Source organism: Myiozetetes cayanensis, unplaced genomic scaffold, assembly GCF_022539395.1.
Source record: "Myiozetetes cayanensis isolate MyiCay16 unplaced genomic scaffold, myiCay2020 scf2-11, whole genome shotgun sequence".
Taxonomy (NCBI): Eukaryota; Metazoa; Chordata; class Aves; order Passeriformes; family Tyrannidae; genus Myiozetetes; species Myiozetetes cayanensis.
Window position 1 is genome coordinate 63,511,896 of NW_026087411.1, and position 15,506 is coordinate 63,527,401.

Below are 15,506 nucleotides of genomic sequence, written 5' to 3' on the forward strand. Positions count from 1 at the left end.
GGCCCTAGAAAGACAAAGATGACTTTCACAGTGTGTAATGCCCAGTGAACAGGAGTACATGGGCAAGGCTACAAGTTTAAATTAAGAGGAATTACTCTGTTTGCTTAGTCTGTTCAAGGCAGTAAGGAAACAAACACTGCCCTTAAACTAAACTTCTTTAGGAATGGTAGATATTAATGAAATGTTGTTAAAACATTTTAAAAACAGACCTAAAAGAGGTAGAGAACACAATATGGAAAATAAGAGCATAATAAAAAAAGCTACTTACAAGACAGCAAAAAGGGGCTGATGAATACCAGAGACTCTCAGAAACAACTGGGAACATGATCTCAATGTCTGTTTTTTCAGCTGACTACAACAAAACACCAAGGGAAAGCGGAACTGTTGCCAAGAGGGAAGATAAACTTGCATACATTTAAAATAAAGGAACAGATTACAAATTTACATACAGAAGCACATGCCTTACAGGCAGACTTCTGGACTTCAGCCTTTCCATTCAGGGAATTTCTGGTACAAAAATAAGTCCTTACAATCATGTCATTGAAGGAATTCTACATCCTCCCATAATAGAGGGCAAATCTCTCTGCACCAGCAATGCTGTTACATTCACCCCAAAGGTGGCAACTGCTGCCTGGACACGGTGTAAGCAAACAAGCTTTGGCTGCTCAGTGGCATTCTGCTATCCAGCGGCATTCCGCTATCCAAAGGGAGAACATGTAACTGGCACAAAACCCACTTCCACACTGTTGTAAGATAACTAATACTTTCCCAATGCATTTTCAGCAAAGGTCTACAACAGTTAAAATTTCAGCATCTACACACAGATCTCACAGCAGACAAGAAAGCTGCCTGGAAATAACCATACTGCTTAATTTTGTATTAGCTCTCAGTTGACTTGCCTGGAGAACCAAACAATCTGCAAGAAGAGGGTCATCCAGTATGGCTACTTGGCAATCTGCCCAATTCTGCCTCCCTAAGTGCTAAGTACCTGGAAGTTTGTGGTTCAGGTATGCCTTCAGCATCCACACCAAGAGGGGCCAGGCACGAGCTGCAGGAGAAAGCCACTGCTTGAGCTGTGCCAACAGCTCTAGAATCCACTGTCTCCTCAAAAATAATCTGCTGTCACATAACTACCAGAGAAGCAAACTGCCACTGGAAAAGCCTCCCTGCTTTTAAAAATGAGGAAGGCTGAAACAATTTGAAGCCATACAAATTAAAAAAAGCTTCTTTTGTGCTGAACATGTCAGCAGGGTAAAAAGAGGAAAGGAACGCTGAAGAAAAATTAGCTTCTTGATTGAGGAAATGATTCAGTATTCTGTGCCAAGTCAAGACAGTCTCCACTGACATTTTTCGAAGGTCAGTCAGCCACAGGTGAGGGACTGAGGGAAAGGTGAGGTTTTATTTACCATCAAACAGGTTTCTTCAACATGGGACCAATGCTGAGTACAACTCAGATGCTGTAAATCTAGAGCAATCCCACAAGAGTTATGTTCCTCTGGATGTATACCAGGGCAATTGAGATAGAGATCTTAGTACAGACTGTTCAGATCAGTCAATTACTTAGTTACCAAACTGAAAATGGGACATTTCAGTGGATGTCAGTGGAAATATAAAGTCAGGTAGCAGAAATAGAAAATAATTTGCCTAGATACATATTCCTTTTCTGCACAGTGTCATCTCTATTTCAAGTATTTAACCTAGACATGAAAAGAAGATAAAAAAGGAAACTTTTTTTTTTTAATGGTTATATTAAACTAACCTTCAAACAATTTATATATTAATTTGGGTACCACACTAAAATGAAACCACAGTAAAGTCTACACATATCTATTAAACAATTCAGCACTTGCCGAAAATACAACCTTTTCTTCCCCATATTTTCTCTTGGATGAACATTCTGCACTTTCATACTAAGAGATACTACTTCATGAAACCCTGTCCAAACTCTGCAAAGAGCTCAAAGAACCCTGCCTGTTTCACAGGTACTAGTTATAAAAATGCTTCTCCAGAAAGTTATTACAATAACAATATGAAAACCAGGATTGTGAAGTAGATACGGGTTCATCATAGAGAGATGACTGGATTTAAAATACTTCAAAATAAACAAACTGTAACACTTCTCAGCTTCCACCTCAACATTTCTGCAACAGTAGCTGATACAATGAAGAGTGCATAAATTTACAGAAAAAGTGCCATCTTCCCTGAAGCTTTTAGCACTCTGTAAAATTAATTTTCTTGTGTATATTGATTATGGCCATTTTATTGGTTTTGCTTAATTAGCACTATCAGAAAAAAAAACTTCAACTACATAGCTGTCTTTGACCATTGGTTACAAGATATGCTTCATTTATTTTAGTATAGTTGGCAGGGCCAAGCAAAAATGGGTTTCTAATTAAGAGCCAGGATCTGAAGAGACTAGTGTGAATACAGGGAGACAGAAAATGTTATCAATTTCTACCTGTTCTACAGTAGCAGAAAGTATGTGGCTGCCACTATGCTGATGCTCACAGACAACCCAGTTAGGGTAATGCAATGTCTACAGCACCATTAGCCCCCTTTCCAACCTGTTTTCTTCTCTTCTATTTCCCCCTTCCTTCCCCCCTCCCCCAATAAATCATGCCTGATGTCAGCAGGGAAACATAAAATTGTGAATGTTATCTCAAGTTAAAATGCCATCTTGTTCCAAATCTGTTGCTCACCTGAAGATCAAACCCCATGCTTTTATTTCAGCTGATACACTACTGGACCAATTGTTAGTACAGTCAGTGCTTTGAACCCCATCCTTAGCCCAAAATACTTTCTTTGCACACATGTCCTTTCAAACCTGACATTTTGTGTGTTAATTTTAGCTGCTCTATAGTTACCTAAGTGCTGAGGAGAGGAAGAAAACAACACGCACATACAAAAGGTCTGTTGATGGGTTCTCTCTATTTTGAAGTTCAAAAGCATATATATTATACAACTTTGCAGCTCTCCAGGGTTTTCTACTAGCTAAAGGATAGATTTTTTCTGAGCTGTTACTGCAGCTTCCAAAACAGTGACTTAGAAACCAAATTTTCACACTTAGAAGTTTGGCAAGTGACGTGGTGCCAGATAAACTAATGATCTAAGAGCTTTCTAATATGCAGCAGGATGCTTTAAGGAACATTTGCCTACTAAATATGCAAGGACAGATTATTTGCTGTAAACTTGGACAAACGTTGTTGGTCTTGCAGCATTGAGAGCATTCAGAGTCTCACAAAAACCATGTTTGGGTTGTGTAAAGTCCATTCAGTCATGTCATCATTTATTAAACCTTTTGCATTTCCAGAAATTAATTTTCTAGATAATTCTGCTGAGACTCTTACTTACTGACTTTCTCTACCATAAGTTCTATTCATTAATTCTTTAATTTATGAACAAATTATTCTGAACTTGAATTTGGTGCATTTGAGAAGCTCAGGTAAATCTTTTTATAGACTGACCAAGCTATCTTGCATGAATTTTTAAAGAAATCAAAATCAGAACATGAGGTATATTATTGGATCAATGTCCAGATGGTTCTTGGGTTTATAAGATGCATACAAAGGCATTTCAGGTTATTTTTAATGTGCATTTATTTTGTATTATTAGGTATGGACAGCTCCACATCTCCTACACTGAGGAGATATGCTATCCAATTTCTTTTCTCTCTGAATGCTCTTGCCATAACCATTAAAGTGAGATGACAAGGGATGAAAAGAAGTTCTCTGAATTTCACTGGATGTGAAAATATTTGGGGTCATCCTACAACTGACAAACCCACACTTTTCTCTGAAGTGAATAAAGGTGGAGTAAAAGCAGCCATTTGCAAAGTCCAGCTTTTTATGGACTGTCATGATGAAGGCCCACTACTGCCCCTGGAACTCCTCTTGCCTTTTTTATTGTTTCACACACCACAGTTCTTCATCGCATTTGGGAATGGATTTTCTTCATTCTTCAGCAAAGAGCATGTGTATATAGGACAAGTGCCACAACACCCTTGCTTGAGGTAGCAGACCTGCAAAGGATACAGAAGCCAAACTGCAGAACTAGATGCCAAAGTTTCCTGTCCCAAATTAGATGCTTCAGAAAACTGCTTCAACCTACAAATTTCATACATAAAAGGAGAACCAGTCGGAACTATCCGAAGGGTAATAGCTGGGAGAAGGGCATGCCTAGGGATCTGACTCATCATGGACTTTGCCTTGCTCTGGGTTGTCAGGCAGCACCTACATCTGCCCACCGCTCACTTCAGCTAACAAAGAAGTCATCACCTCTGCAATGACATCCTCAAATCACCAGGCACAGTTCATGCCTCCTTTTGAAAACATGGCAAGAGGAATACCTTATGATTTGAAGAAAAACTGCCTTGAGCTGCTGTCTCCTGCTAGAATGTTTTGATCAGCAGGGAAGAAATGAAGTTGAGCAATAGCACTTTCCACTGTGCAGAAGTATTTTAACTGAAATGCTGCTCTTTTGACGTCCACTGAAATTTTGCCCTATTCTTTACACTTTAATGCAATGCTTTCTTTGAGGGGGAAAAATGTATGCCACTGAAGTTGGGGGTCAGGACTGGCATTAGTCAGGCCATCGCTTGAAACGCAGAGGAAAAAATATTATGCTTTATACCTAAGAAAACTTGCTCCTGTAATTTATGCAGTGACTATTTTTTACACAAGAAGAAAGAGGTCTTGGAGTCAGGCCAACATTCACAACTTCCACATTGCAGCTGAGTACCATAATTACTGTCCTTGTTTTGTCCCCACAAACCATGAATTCTTATGTGTCCTTTTCTCTAATTAGCACCCAATTAGCTGAATAAAAACTGTCAGCAGCACTGAGCTTTTAGAAAGGGTTAAATCAAACATGAGTAAAACCAAAACAAAATCAAACCAACCCAAAAACACTGTATGTTTATTTAAGTAAGACTTGACACTTAAAAAACATCGACCATGCTGCATGAAACATGCAGAGTGTTTCTATGAAAGAATATTTTCCTTGCATTGCCAACATTACATTACAAAAATACTGCTAAAGAAAGCACTCAGGAGGACCCCCAGACACTCTTCTCTTAGGGACAGCAGTTGCAAAACATTTTAGGACGTTTACATGCTTCTTGCAACTGAAAGTGAATGAGATCAATCACAACACAGACCTGCTGATCTGATGACAGCACAGTTGTAATTGCCTCTGTTGCTACATGCTACGTTAACTCACCACAATTAATAGTTTGATTTTTCCTATCTCCCTGGTGGAATGGTTAATAGAATTTATCCCTGCTAGTGAGGAGTTACCACATCTAGAAAGGAAGGAACAGGATTAAAAGAAAGTTGAAGAGTCAGTTTTCAATTGTATGTATTCTTTGCATGTACCAAACTCAAACAGGGATTATTTACTCCAGAAAGAGTTTTTAAACAGTTTTAATACAACTACACTCAGGGAAAAAGTATTCCTCTTGCCTGACTTTGGTGATGTTTAAAAACACAGCATAGATTAGTTTGTGAGGAATACTGGATTTAAGAGTTCTGAAAAAAAGGAGGTCAGTGTAGCTGTTAGACACACACGGCACTAGAGACAAACAGACCACTGATGCCCAAAATAAGCAGAAGTTATTTATGTAATTATTTTGGAAACTCTAGACATCAATTTTTGTGTATATCATTCCTACATCACATGTCTCCGACTGCCACCTCAATCCCCAAACATGGACAAAGCTGTACCGAGTTCAAGAGCTGCATCATCACATAATGAAGCCTTTATGATGCCAACACTTCATCATAAATCACAAATCTGTACTTCATCATAGATCAGAAAATGCCTCTTGTTTTGTTCCCCTCACCAAATAGAAGGCTGATTTACCCAGATTCTGAAAAGTCTTGCTCACATTGCTCTTTTGGAGAGAAATTCTCAGGCATATCCCAAGTTAATCACTGAATTTGAAGTTCATGAACTCTTAGCAACTGTTGAGAAAACAGTGATGACCATTTCTCAAGGCAGCGTAACTGGGTAAAATGAAGTGACTTTGTATAGACAGACTGACCATCCTACCTCTCTGACAACAAGGAGCTGTGTTTTCCGGGAGAGACTTTGCTCACCTTATTGTAAGCCAGGTTTCAAAGTAACATTTTTAGGGGAAAAATGTAATACCAAACATTCAACAGTGGCCTAAGAGCAAAAAAGACGTGTTCTTGTTATAACCTTTGTTATATACTTTAACACATTGGAAACTGAGTCCTTTTAATCTTAGGAAAGAAAATAAATCCTGACATTTTCCTAACTTTATTTCACATTTTATTATAAAGTTATTATTTCAGACTACTCATGGGCAAATTTTAGATGATGTCTTTGTATCTGCCCATTCTGTACGGATTCTGACTCTGCTGCTGAAGAAAAGTAAGAGCTTTCTGAGTTTTTCTCAATGTCAGCTGAGGAGGGTAAAGGAACAAACAATATAATTAGGAAAACTACAAACTAGTTCAACTTTCTGCTGTTTAGTCTTCTAAAAAATAGTTCTGTGTATGAAAATGAATTAGGGTCACTGCTTCTGGGACAACTAAAAAAATGATTTAAATCAAAGCAAGGAATCTTACTTGAGTTTGCTGAATACTTTCTGAACAGATGGGGTACATGAGACATGAAGAAAGGTCTGTGAGGAAGCAGATTGTGGTGGCTTCTCAGAGGCCACACTACACTGATGCTAGCTTCAGAATAACAACACAGATAAATTTCGGGATAGACTAGAATGTCTGCCTCCTGAAAAAAAGAACAGTCATCTCTTTCACAGTGAAAACAAGTTAACAAAACAGAGTTCTTCTGTTCAGATGGGAGTAAACAGATGAGGCAGTCAGGAAGAAATCAGTAACTTTCACTTCCAGCACTGGTTTGAACCATCATCTTCACCAAGCAGATTCACAAGGCCCCAGGGACAGACTGGCATAGGTTTGAACTCTGGTACAGAATCAGTCAAGACGGTGATTGGGTGTGAAACATGTTTTTACACTTCTCTGATGTAAGAAGTCAAGTCTCTTGCCAATGACTCCTGGGTTTGCTGTATAGGGTTTAATTTTTTTTCCATCTGTCTTTTTGCCTAAATGAACATGTATCCAGTGCCTTTGGCTCATTTCCTGCTCCTGCTCCCAGAAATTGCTCCACTTTATTTTGGACCTGAATACAAGTTCTTTGAACTTACTTGAAGAAGGAACACTAGACAGTATTATTTCTTCATTTTCTGAAGTGGAAGGAAAACTTCATTTTTGTTATACTAAACTCCCTCAGCTAAGTGTTTGTTGGAATTCCGTTCTGCCTTCCTACTAATTATTGCTATGGCTTCTTGCCAGCCATCATTTTGAAAAGCCAAATACTAGCTTCCAGATGAGCAGCAATGTGAAAGACAACAAAGAATCATTCTAAATATGGCAGCATGAAAGGAAAGCAAATGTTTTCCTGTTGGGATAGTTGCCTACAAGTCCTGGCTAAGCAACTGCCTTAGGAAGACAAGGAGGGGTTTTGTCAAAGTGGGAGTTTGTCCACATCTCAAAACCAGTAGTTTTCATCATGTCATGGCTCAGCTGGTGGAGAACAGCATTCCTTCATTCCTTGTAGGTCTCTGAGAATGGGATAGGAGGAGGTGTCTGGGACAGAGGTAGAATTAGAGGACAAAGCTAGGCTGAAAATTTGGTGATATAAAATCATAGAGTAATTCAGGCTGGAAGTGACCTCAGGAGGTCATCTACTCCAATCTCCTACTCCAAGCAGAATCAATAATTAATTCAGATCACAGTCCTTGGGAATTCGTCCTTTCAGCTATTGAATATTTTCAAGGATGGAGACTCCACAAGCTCTCTGTGCCAGGGTTTGACTGTCATGAAGAAAAGACTTTTCCTTACTTCACGTCTGAATCTGTCTTGTTCTAGTTCATGACCATAGTCTCTTGTTCTCCTGCTGTGCAACTCTGTAAAGAGCCTGGCTCCATCCTCTCAGTAACACCTTACAGGTATGGGAAGGCTGGTCATAGGTCCCCCAAGTCTTCTCCAAGCTGAAAAAACCCAAGTCCCTCATCCTCTCCTCTTCCCTGACCAACTTGGTGGTCTCCTGCTCCAGTTTATCAACATTCTTTTGGTAAAGCAGGAGCAAAACTGGGCAAGTCTTCTATACACAGTCTAATGAGTGCTGCCCAGGATGTTGTTACGCCTTCCTTGGTGAGTAAAGTTTGGCTTGCTGCAGGCAATGCACAAAGCAGAATAAGATGATTACTGTTACCAAGAGTTTTCAGGTTGAGGGGCTCACCCTGACAGGTGTGCAAAAGATGGGAAACTATCCACTGATCCAGCAAGATTTTGTATTCCAAGAGTCTCCACCTTTTGGAAACTGGGCATGGTGACAGATTTCCAGTTCAGCTGTGAGACATATAGAGCGGAGCATGTGGTACCCAAATCAGGCATCAAAAATCAGTTTTTTTATTCTGAACAGGACTGGCACCGAGTCTGGTTTCCAGATGGTTTTCTGTTGTGTGTTTCTGTTGCGTGTTTCTGTTGCTTAGAGGAACACAGCAAAATCAGAAGGGGAAGCCCTTCCCCACAGAGAGGCAAGGAATCAGGGAAGCAGAAGTAAAAACCTGAAGAATAAGGCAATAATTAGAATTTTACGTCACTTTCCACATCAACTTTCTGCAGTAAGGAACCAGCTGTGGAAGCTCTCACTTTTATGCCAAACAATTCAGTGTTTGACTCTTCTGTTTGTAGTAGCTTTGGCTGGCATTTTCCAGTCTTATATATATTAGATGCAAAGTAACCCATTAAAATGCTTGTTATTCCTTTATAAAAAAAATGTGGTCTTTTAAAGGACAGCTCTTGTTTGCCATCCCCTCAGATTTCAGTCAAACTTCATATCAGTGTTTGTGCTCTATACTGTACAAAGTCTGATTTCTTTTGTTCTTTGTCTGCTTTTGATATTTAATTTTTCAAACTATTCAATGACTCTATTAGGGTCTGGTTTAGTTGTTTCCATATTTGGAAATGTTCCTTACAGCTCATTGATTCATTTATGAATCTCATTAAAAGTCAATGGGAAACTTCAGTTTAAGAATTTGATCTCTGGAGTAGCTCTGGCATCTAAAAGACACTCTGCACAGCTGAAGAGTCCATATTTACTAAAGCAGGGACATCACAAAGTTGGCTTAAAGGATTGCTAACTACTATTTGTTGGTGTTCCATTTATTTGTTGTATTAAAGCCCCTTTGTTACCTAACAAAAGACAACTCAAATACAAGAGAGGATAATGTAAAATCAATAAACTGAAGCACAATATACAATGAAATGCCTTTTTAAGTCCAAGCTGCAGCACTACACACCATTGTACTGCATAGCTCCAGTACATAGGAGAAGTTGATTGCATGTCCAATTTTCGTAGTTGCATCCTTAAAAATAAATACTTAAGCACTTTGTAAAACTAGGACCATAAATGCTTATTTTATCTTACCTTCTAATTTATTCTTTAAAAATAGCAGATGTAGGCTTAAGCAAGACTACCAGGACACAACAGGTCCAAATGTTTAACTCTCTCTTTTTAACTCTGCAGAGTACTGATATTGCTGACTTCTAACAGGTACTGGGCAGACCTAAAGTTATTTAGCAGCTTAAAAGACTGAGCCCTGTTAAATTACAGGAATGTGCAAGACCTCATCAGAAAGGTTTCTTTCATTGGGGAAATCTTTTCTAACAGTAGACTTTTCCCTGACATCTGATTTCCTGTAACAGATGGGATCACGTTCTTGTAGGTCTTTTGTGCTGCTGTGGTCTTGCACCCAGGCGTCTGAGCGGACAGAGAGAGCAAAGATACAGCAAATTATAAAAAACAGGACTCCTTTTGGTGCTCATACCATCCTGCCTAAGGGCATGCATAGGAGGCTGAGCCTGGGGCTCATTGCTGCTGCTGAGCAGCAGTACCTGGAATAGAGGAATCCGGGCAGGAATTACATTACCCTCTAATTCTAGCGCTCTTTCAGCATTTTCCTCTTGACCTTCAACTCATCTTATAGTTTCCTCACTCCTTGCCTATTTTTCTCTTTGCCTTCCATCTTACTGATTCAGAATTCGAGGTAATAAGCTTTATGAGTTTATTACTTTTTCCTACAACTTACTCGTCTTGAAGTAGAAACTCAGGAAATCTACAGACTGTGGTAGCCAAAATGTCAGACTATCTCTGCATAGACAAAGGCAAATGTGTGGTTGCAGCATTAGGACCCATGAAATACAAGGGGTGAACAGGCAGCATTTTTAAGGGTAGTTTAATTTTAATTCCTGGTCAGAGATTTGCCAAAGGGAGAGAAGGCCTTTCAGGCTTGCCACTATCTACAGCACAGCCACACAGATGCCAGTGCATCAGTAAAAGACCTTTTTTCACATGCCCTAGCACAAGGTGGACACAAGCAGAGCCACATAGACATCAGCAGAGCTCTGACCAGCCCTGTCTGCTGGCCTGAGACCCAGAAACAGCCATAGACTCAAAAGGGGCCAGGGAGGGAGAGTGGCCAAAAGGATTTAGTCTGTCCTCTTATACTGTAGAGCCCATTTGGGCCTGTTTGTCAAATAAAAAGGGAGAGGGGAAAGAAATCTCTCCCAAACATCAACATGCAATCTTCCACAGCTTGCAGTCAGGAATCAGCAAATTCACACAGGCAGACCTAGGTCTGAGTGAGGCTACAGCTTATTTCTGTGTAGGTTATCGTACTGTGCACAGGTCTTTGAAAGCACAAATATAGTTCCTGACATCCTAACTAAACGAGTGGAGTGGTCACCATAGTAACACCTGCATCACATGGCACTGAACACCTGATACCAATCAATCGTGAAAACATCGTTTTAAAGAAACAGCCTCCTGGAAAACTGCAGATGAATATTTCTTGCTAAGACTAAGAAGATGCTCTTACAACAAAAATGAAAATTTTACCTTATCATCTTCTTATCTGACTCTCCCTCCATAAAATCCCATTCTCTATCAGCTGATAAAGGTGATAGAAAATAAACTAGGGCAATGTTTCTGTGCTGAGAATAGTTACAAACAACAAAGTACAGCTGGCACATAAAAGATCCCTTGCATTTTTTTCCAGAGCATGAACTGTGGCTTCTGAGAATACAGCCATGCTCTGGTTGCTGAATCAAAATATCAACATGCCCACCAAAGTGCCTCTCTACCTTCCTAGGACACTAGATTTCCTTCAAATGTTAAGAAAAATCCCAGAACTTACATCAGCTTCTTTCTCCTTTTTTGCTTCCCAAGTCTGCAATTAGATTTCATTGATTAGCATTGTGTTCCTCTGTGTGGGTATAGGAAGCAGAGTATGTTTAAAGAAGTGATATTTGCACTTAGATTGGTTCTTTGGCTTTCTGAAGTGTGCTCTGCCACCAGCCCTCCAGACATGCCCAGCAACCAAACAGCAGATGATGCTGCTGATGTCTCTAGGGTTTTTGTCGTGTTGCCTTTTTTTTACAGCTCAGTTCCACCCTAACAACCTTCGGGCTATCTGTGCTGTGACTGATCCTCTGCCTGTTTCAACAGCCTGCTGCCTCTTGTTACCCCAGCAAGAGCATTGCTACAGGTTGATGAAAATAATCCCAGCAAACAACTCATGGACAAAGTTCCATCAGCCTCATCAGTATTTCCAACATAGTCTTGCTATTTCCTATTTTATTCTATCCCAAGTTATCACTACTTGCATTATTTCAGTCTTCTGCTTCTTAGTTTTCCTTCAAAAAGGATTGTTTCTGTTCAGGTGGCTTCCATCTTTGTCATCATTCCATATATATTTTCTTTTTCAAATAAGTCACAGCTATAATCACCTATTCTGACAGTGCCTCTCCTTTATTTCGTATGATTTCAGAACAAGAAAGCCACTGAATCTGCAAATGCCATTGAGTGACAAAATTTGGGTATCCAACTGCCATAAAGCTAGTAACAAATTTGCACAGAAATTCTTTCAGCATCCTGGAGATGTGTGTAAAACCAACAGAAGTAAACACTGCATGAGTCTAAGGAGGGAATGAGACATCCTTTCATAAGCCTACTGAATGCACTAGAACCTGCCCCACGCCTTGCCATTGCTGACCCACCAGAACAGATTATGTGCCCATGAACTGCTGCCACAGGTTGTTTGAGCTTGTCTGGGTGACTGTACACCAAAACTGATTAGGAAGATGACTCCACAACTAATTTCCAGAGAGACGGTCATATCCGGAACTAACTACTTAAATCATCAGATGGCCACCTAGAAAAGCAGATGTCACTACTGCTGTTCAAGAAGAGCGCTATCAAGATTTTGTAAGAAAGGAAGTGCAGTAACTGTGTGATTATGGTATGCGTAAGTCACTTTGCACGCATCACAACTGAAATGTCAAATCGTACTTGTTTTGCTTAGGTAGGAAAAAAAATCCAGTTGTCTCCAATTTTAATATAATATGGGCCTCTACCTAGAGGTGTGTTTCAGGAGAAAAGTGAGGAGTGTAGAGAACTAAGATGGATGTTATTTTGAAGCTAGAAAAATAAAGGGAATTGGTGGTATGTAAACACTTGTGGCAGCTGTTCTCTGCCCTCATGTTGTCATACAAATAACTCTGAGCAGCTGTACAAGGTATTTTTGCTGTCTGTGATGCTCTACAAGCCAGTGCTTTCTACAAGTCAGCTCTAGCAGTCATGCAGTCCCGGTACATATAAGGAAGTCCGGCTTTAAATCTGCTTTCATAGTGTGGAAGTTACATTTATTCAGTAGTGGTTCTGACGCACATCTCACAGTAAATGGCATTACTTTTCAACAGGGCAACAGACTCCAGTGATAGAAATATTCTCCAAAATCCAAATGAAGAAGTCAGTAACAGCTTATTGGGTTTTAAGCTGTGCCAGGGCCCAATTATGGCTTTCAAACTGCAGAGGAATCAATGGCAGAAGAGATCTATTTATTCCATTGATTTTGGTCAGGATCAGAGACCATACTTCAACTACAACCAATATCTTTTGCAAAGATAAATGGCAAAGGAGTATCAGGAAAGTGCAAGTGAGTTGTCACAGCAATTGAGAAAGCTGCCTGTGGCTTTCTGTGATTTATCAGCCTATAAGAAACTACCCAAAACCTGACCTTCCCAAATCCTTAGTTTAGAGACAACAATGTATTCCTTGCAGTGAAACACAAAACCAGTCCACCCTCGCCCTGAAAGAGCATTGTCATAAATAACTAATTAAGCACACAGTTCAGCCTGGAAGCTGAGTATTGTACTTGCCACCAGAAAATGTTGATTCCTTTGTTTCCCGTATCCATTTATAAATAAAGGGTCATCAAAAAAAAAAGCAGGGAGGGTCAAAACCACCATAAATATTTTCATTACCTTATCTAGCAGGTCTGCATACTCTTTTGCTGACAGGAAGATCACAAGTCTCTCACCTCTATGCAGCTGACTCATCAGTGCTGTAGAAGCTGTCAGTACTGCAAGTTTTGAAATGTACGCTAAACTGATGCTTTCTGTTCAGGTTGCTACTAACCTTATGTGTATGAACTTCAAACACCAAATACCAGATTGTGAATATGGCATGTGCCTTTTAGGCTGGGGTTCATTTTTTAGTGCTCCCTTAGTAATACAATCTTCATGTAAACACATCTACACTGTGACTCTTTTTTATCCCCTGATGCTGTGTAGTAGAAATAACAAATACCTTGCTAAAGGGTTATTTATACAAGTACAAATGCAAACCCTTAGATTTGATAATATATTTTTCTTTTGTACTGGTGTAAGATAATAATGAAATAAAAATCATCTTGATAAATATTTGATACATAAAGAGAAAACAGGATCAGAACAGCAGAACTCTCAATCAAAGCAAGTCAGAAAGTCTGCTCTCTGAGTTCCCCTTTCAGATTCAGACTTCCATCCCTGGCACCTATGGTTAAGATTTTTTTTGCCTAGTCCAGTTATAATTTCTGAATCTCAGTACTATCACCTAGACACATCTGACACCTTTTTTTTCTCCTCCTCAAGAGCAAAAGGCTGGATTCTCTGACAGGGTTTATCTTCACACTGTGATTAATGAAGCTGATGCTGTATTGAATTTTAACTTGAAAACATCAAAACCAACAACATCCCTCTGATGCAGTGTGGAAGAAAGGCACCAGTTCAGTCCCTTGCCGGCCTGAAATTGCTTAGAAAGGCTCAAAAACTTTTGAAGACATAGGGTCTCCCCTACTCCGTGAATTTCCCTACAAAACCATTCAGACATAAACCATTGACCAAGCCTGGCACTAAAATTGGGCTCAGCTATACCTAGGCTCCAATAGGAGTTTAGAAAGCAAGGGAGTCCTCCTAAAACCTCATGACTCAAAGTCCCTTTTGCATCCCTGGACTCCATGTAAATAATTTAAAACTGATTCTAATCTGATTTTTCTTTGTAAGCTTTATCTACATAGAAAGTCACAGAATGAACGTTGCCATCAAACTTTGTCAAGATGCACCTGCACAAATTGAGATTAAACCTGCTTTTGCCGGTACCTTGGACAGTGATTCATTAAGTGACGTAAACCACTCATTTGCAACAGTCTCCAAAGAGAGCATCCATGGTAACAGTTTTTATGCTTTGTCTCTCTCTGCCTTCAAGTGAGTTTGCATCTGTGTTAGGAGCAGCCTCCTAAGCGCTGACCTCTACTAAGAGGCATTTTATGCCAGCTGTTGAGATGCACAGGATTATTAGATGAGTACAGCTCCACTGAAGGGGAGAGACCAAACTTTGGTCTACAGACAAACCATTCTCCATTTGCTTCCTATTCCCATGACCACAATTTCAGCATCACATTGGCTGTAAGAGGCAAACTTGCTCTTTCTTCTGAAACATGGCATCAATTTAGACTGTGCAGTGCTTTTACAGGACATCTTTAATGCCCATGTAGAGCAGCTTTAGAGATTCACCTGTTCTTTTTCTGAGAGGTGTAGACAGGATCTCTTCAATGAAAAAATCCTTTACTGCAATTTCTCCTGGGTCCAGTATAATTGTATTGATCTGGAGGACTGTTTCCCCATCGCAGTGTGCTGCCCAGGCTCTGGAGGTTTTGAAGAGGAAAAAGGTGTCTATATTATAGAAATAAAGATGTGATGTTAATGTAGGTTCAATACTCGATCCAACTCATGCTGAAGTCAGAGGAGCAATTCCAGGATCTCAAATGCAGGACAGGTCTCTAAGAAAGGGATTTTGTATAGGTTTGGACCAGCAACAAGGAATTCAGCCTTCTGTGAAGCATCTTTGAAGCCTGAGAGGATGCACAATGGCTTAATCCTCTTCACACAGCCTATGCTGAACATGAAGGATATTGGCAGGCACGATTTCTACATTGTAAGCTTGTATTTGAGGAGTTTATCTTTCAAAAATGAATTAAGCTTATCAGTTTGCACATTTCAACCATTCCCAGACACAGAGATATGTGGGCTCTACGTCTGAACAGATAATGAAGGTCAATTCAATTTCTGATCCCACGT

The 15,506-nt window shown here is 39.8% G+C and overlaps 1 protein-coding gene across 5 annotated transcripts in view; it reads right to left on the reverse strand.

Annotated features, from left to right (window-relative positions):
- Positions 1 to 15,506, reverse strand: part of PKIB (cAMP-dependent protein kinase inhibitor beta) — a 56,347-nt gene that overhangs the window by 20,675 nt on the left and 20,166 nt on the right. Inside the window, exon 1 of one of the 5 annotated variants that reach the window (XM_050316368.1) lies at positions 269 to 346. The exons of the other annotated variants lie outside the window; for them this stretch is intronic. The gene's annotated coding sequence lies outside the window, so the exon portion shown is untranslated. Of the gene's footprint in view, positions 1 to 268; positions 347 to 15,506 lie in introns of those variants that run through there. 5 annotated transcript variants of the gene reach the window in all.